Source organism: Diabrotica virgifera, chromosome 1 (assembly GCF_917563875.1).
Source record: "Diabrotica virgifera virgifera chromosome 1, PGI_DIABVI_V3a".
Classification (NCBI taxonomy): Eukaryota; Metazoa; Arthropoda; class Insecta; order Coleoptera; family Chrysomelidae; genus Diabrotica; species Diabrotica virgifera.
In genome coordinates, this window is record NC_065443.1 from 169,742,621 (window position 1) to 169,748,491 (window position 5,871).

The following is a 5,871-nucleotide window of genomic DNA, read 5'->3' on the forward strand; positions in this document are numbered from 1 at the left end:
TTCTGTTGAAAATCTGGCAACTTTTAAAACACTATTTGGGGAAATAAATTTTTTGAGCCTGGCAACGCTGCAGTGTAGTAAACGAAAATTATCGGTGTGCCAATCAAGCAAAGGGACAAGGAACTTCCGAATATGGCCTAACTGGGGGCACATAACAAAACCTAATCCTAATATTTACATTTGTAAAGAATATCCTGTTTGTTTTTATTTTTTATTGTCGATTGTGCAGCGAAATTGTGATAGCAAATCAAATATAAAGTAGTTTATCGCCTACAGAACTGAATTAGTCCATAGCAGTTATCAGTTTGCAAGTAGCAAGGGCTTTCTTGAGAAGCTTATACTTGTATTGTTGTAAATTGTGGGAGTAGGGCAGACAGGGAAAAGTCTTATTTTGTACTGTTCCCAAGGCTCCCCATGCAATACATTTAAATGAATTATCCAAACAAAGCCGGGGACAATGGATAAAAGCCACAAGAAGAACAGATATGACCGAACTAAAATTAAAATATGAAAAGTAAACATTTTGCAAGTGGTAAGTTTAATGTAATTCAATTAATAAGGATTTTAAATGTCTACAATAATAATAAAGATGTGATAATTCAAGCTTAATTATTAGGAAAGCCAGCCATGTTTCACTTCCATGAAGCAGAGAAGGGAGGTATATAATATACTGTCGCTTTTGTCTTCTCACTAATTTCTCTTTTGCTAATGAAACCTGTAGTGAGGGAGTGATATAATCGTGATGTTTTAGCAATTCTGTTGTTCATTTTTTTTGCATTTTTTGTCTATTATAGTTTATAAATATTCAAAATCGTTCATATGTTCTACTAAATTTCCGTCTAGGTTTATATGGATTTCTCTCGGTGTCTTGGAAATAAGTTTTGGTCTTTGCTAATTTTATTTTCATTCCTTTGTCTGCAAGTTCTCTCGTCTATAAATTTAGGTTGCTTTGTAAAGATTTCTCTGAACTTGGTATCAATGCAATGTCATCTGCAAATACACATTTACTCAGGATTATACTTTTTAATCAATGGTAACCTAAATCTAATTTTCGGGACTCTACTGCATTTTTTTATTGGTTCATTCATATATATAATATAATGAATAGCAGTGAGCTTAAAACTCCACCTTGCCTTACTCCTTGTGTATTAGCAAATTTGTTCGATTCACAGTTTAATGCTCGCACAATGTTCCAGTACATAAATTTTACTTGCATCAATTAGTTCTCCTCCAACATCGAACAGTTCAAGCCCTTTCCAAATGTGATGTCCGGGTACCTTGTCAAAGGCTTTTTCCATTGTCTTATAGTAAAGATATGATCTTGGACACTGTGCCCGGTCAGAAACCTTTTTGTGCATCGTCTAGTTGATGTTTCACTTTCTTTCTCAGTCTCATCTCCAGTGTTCATTCATAAATCTTAGCCAGTACACTTAGCATGAAAATACCTCGATAATTTGAACATTACTTTTTTACCTCCCTTCTTTACCAGAAGAGCCATTACTGCTGTTGCCCAATCTTCTGGGATGCATTTCTGTTTCCAAATTGTTATCAGTAATTTGTGTAAGTAGTGTAATGCAGATTCCCCCATATATTTCAACAATCGTGTTTTGATATTATCTATTCCTGCCACTTTACCATTTTTCATTTTTGCAATGGCTTCCGTTAATTCTTCCATTGTTATTTCATTACTCAACTCTTTGAAATATTTACTCCATCTATTAACTATATCTTGTGGTTGGGTAAGTGTTTCTCCATTTTTATTTTTTTTATTTGCACGACAGTACTACCTGATTTACCTCTCATTTTTTCAGACCTTTATAGAACAATTTTTGGTTTGTCCTACTACTGTCTTGCTCCATCTTTTCTCCAAATCTCTCCCACTGTTCCAATTTAGCTTTTTTAACTTTTTCTTTCACAAGCTTCCTTGCTTATTAACTGTTATTTTCTAGATAAGCTCTCCATGGTACTTTCTTTTCTTTCACAGCTATTTTTATCTCTTCGCTCCACCAACTAGTCCTTTTTTTTTGACTACTTTTATTCAATAAAGATATTAAAATACTCTTGTGATAGTGAAGAGACAGTTTATGTTTCCTTTCGATCCAGAGGCGATACACAATCTTCAGACAGCTGTTTCTGCCTTACGGCATCCCCAGTGGAGCTGCCTGCACACCTATGAATCAAAACGAAATCAAATTGTCTATTTAAGTGGAATTTCAAAAATAGTTATCTACTATTAGGATGCTTCAGCGATATCTCTTAAAGAAAAGAGAAAAGTCCCAGATACAAAATTCACTATTAAAATAGTAAATAATTATTTAAATCTGCAACTTTTCTTATTGGAACCCCTTTCTGGTAACATCCTTAATCTCTTTTTGACTTTTACAATTTCGGACTTTGAATTATCTTTCTGATCTTTTTTCTAGATTAATGAAATAAGCAGAATGTAACTGTATACTGCAGAGTCCTTTTCCCTTTCTTTATTCATCATCTCTTGTCTTATAAATTGTAAAAGTCAGAGATTAAGGATGTTACCAGAAAGAAGTTCCAATAAGAAAAGTGTCAGATTTAAATAATTATTTACTATTTTTATTTTAATAGTGAATTATATATTTTCTTTATTCTTGTGATACTTTCCACATTTTTATGATTTTTTTATGGTACACAATGTAGAATTTTTATTTATGTCTTTGTTTTAGGAACAACCACCAGATATTTAAAAGGTATAAAAAGAAGAAACTGCTGGAACTTCAAAACAAATGTGTTTGACTAGTAAAGATTTGGATAAATAACAGGAGTTACTTTGGGCTATAGCTACATGCAGATTTATTTCCTTGTGGCTTCCTATGTTAATTCTTATTAATTATACACTTAATATGTTTTTAGTCTCAGGAAGATTTTATATTTGATTATTTTTGAATAAACATTATTATTATTATTACCTTAATTTCCATTTAATAAATTAACTGTAATCAATAAAGTCAGGGCACCGGACCAAGGGTATGACGGATAATCGAAAAGACGGTTAACAGAACATTAAAAAAAATAAAAATTCATAGTACAACTCTCAAATTTCATTTGTATGGTTTGTTTGACAATAAGAGGGATTTGTGTTCGTACAATCGAATCAATTTAAAATATTCTGAAATCTGTGTTTGTTTTACTGCTGCTTCATATTTTGTGACGGCTGAATTTCTTAATCGGCATAAGATCATGCAATCTACTTTATTGGCGTCTTCTTGTTGAGAATACCACTCGATGAATTATTACATATGCGATGCAGCTTCTCTAGATTATTTACGCAAATCTTTGTCAGTTACAATAGGTTCATCAATATAGCTACAGTCAAGCTTCCTTGTGTCCAAGCATCAATATAGCTACTGTGTCAGCTTCCGAATAGGTTTGGTCCGCCTTTGTTGCCATTTCAATGATTTCTTTATCTGTCAGCAATGGATAGCCGTGTGTGTCCTCATCACAAATCAAATTAACTTTTTTTTTTATTTTTTTTGCATTAAAATGATTGCTAATGTATAACTCAATACAACTTCTGTATGTACCCTGACGGTTAACAGAGATGACGGTTAATGGAGAGACGGATAATCGAGGTTCCACTGTACATGATTTTGAAGTCAGTTATATTATAATGCCCTAGGGCGTTATTTTTCAATATTTATTTTGAAAAATAACGCCCTAGCTAGGGTATTAAATTCAAATAACTAGTTAAATACTGTCGAGTTGACACAATTACGTTACAACTGTTGCTGGTAAATGTACTTATTTGAAAACTAATTAATTCAAAATTCCTTAAATTTTTTTGCCTATAAAGAATAATTTAGTCAGACATTAAATGTTGAAGGCACCACGGATATTAAAGATAATATCGCTTTCAGTCAACGTTTATCCCTTTAGACCCTTTTAACCCTTAAGATTGCTATCTAAAAAAAATACCAAGAAACTTTACAGAATCAACGATACTGATCTGGCTGTTATTAACACATTCACAGACACACTTTAGATGTAGACACATCTTATGAAGTAAGTGGCTTCATATGCAGTTGTGTCTGTGAATGTGTTAAGAGGTAAAGATTGACGAGCTCCTGTATAGGATAATGCTGTTTTATGTTAAAAAAAGGTAAATTAGAATCGGACCAGGTTTTTATCGTGAGTAGATCAGAAGGTATAGTAGCAATATTTGAGTTGCTCCAAGTAATACTGGTATCATCAGCAAAAAGAAAATTTTTTCCATCAATTTTTAAACTAGGGATGTCATTAATAAACGTAAGGAAAAGTAGAGGACCCGATACTGAACCTTGTGGTTTGTAGAGGACCCCACATACAATATTTTGGAGACTAGAGTCTGTATTATTTGCTCTAACCAGTTGTTTCCAACTATCCAAGTAAGATTGAAACCAATTCAAAGAAATTCTTCGAATTCCATAGAAATTTAGTTATTTTTATCAAAATTTCATGATTTACACAATCAAAAGCTTTGGCATAGTCACAAAAAACAGTGGCAGTGTGAAGATTATTGCTCAGTGCTTGATAAACCTCATGTAGTACAGAAAACATGGCATCAGCAGTACATTTATTATTTAAAAAGCCGAACTTTTGTAATAAAATGTTGTTTTCAACAAGAAAGGACATAAGTCATGCTTTTATGAGTCTCTCAATAATTTTGGAGTACCGGTAGTAATGCAATAGGTATATACTTGCAGGAATTAGATTTTTCACCACCCTTATGAAGAGGAATAATGATAGCTGTCTTTAGGTACTCTGGAAATTTACCTTTCTCAAAAGAATCATTAATTGGCGAGATGAGGACTCCCAACACATGTCCTGGGAGATTTAAGAAAATTTTTATCAGTACTATAGGAAGATTTGCTTTTGATACTATTGATTGTTTGGATCAGTTCAGATGGCAGATCAACTGGCCTTATAAAGAATTAATTAATGAGATAGGAAACCGGATCTTGTGACAAAATAGTTGATGTTATATTTTTACTCACATTAACAAAGTATTCATTTAGATTTCCAGGGTCTGAAAGGAAAAATGTTTAAACTGGGTGAATTTTATTTGGAAGATCGTTTATTATGGACTAAGTTTCTTTTGCAAGACTTTTAGAGCTTCTCAGACGATTTTGATAGTACGATTTTTTAGCTGATTTTATAAGTTTTAAATAGGTTTTCCTGTACTTGGTGATATATTCAGTGACAGAGCTATTGGAAAGTAAATTTCTTGATGTAGAGTAGTGAACGCATATTCATGGCTGATATGCGGATACCGGATACCTTTAGTAGTCCAGGGCCCAGGATTTGCGATGTTTTGGCTTAATTGTAATTAAAGGAAATGCTTTGTTGAACATAAGTACATAAAAGCATATTAAAAAAATCACTGAAAAGTGATAATTTTAAAATTACAGGAAAGTGCCACTCGGAGGTTAAGCAAAATTAAATTAAAGCTACTTTAGTTTTTTCAATTTATAAGTCTAGTTTAAATTAAACTAAAAAGAAATATATCTTTTTTGTAAACAAACCAATGAACTGTCAATACGGATGGAATAGGCAGGAAGACAATTAATGCAGCCACGATACAAACAAGAGAGAGGTCCTAGAGAGAGACAGACAAGGTGCTGGAAACTTTGACAGGCCGTGTAATTTAAGTTGCCTATATCAACTTAAATCGGGGAAATATAAAAGTAACATAAAAACATAATCAAGGACTACTTCTTCACTTTATATAAAACAGTCACTAATTTAGTATTTAAATAGTTTTAAAATTATTTAACTCCCAAATACTTTAGGAAAGTAGGTATTTGTTTTGATAAATACAAATAACAATTCTGAAAAGTATTTAAACTGATTTAAACACCAAGT

General features: G+C 32.3%; 1 long non-coding RNA gene across 1 annotated transcript; it reads left to right on the forward strand.

The window, feature by feature from the left end:
- LOC126878862 (uncharacterized) lies at window positions 1-2,935 on the forward strand. The gene is made up of 2 exons (XR_007695839.1): window positions 1-532; window positions 2,697-2,935. It is a non-coding gene; the product is annotated as an uncharacterized LOC126878862 (long non-coding RNA).
- Window positions 2,936-5,871: the final 2,936 nt, after the last annotated feature.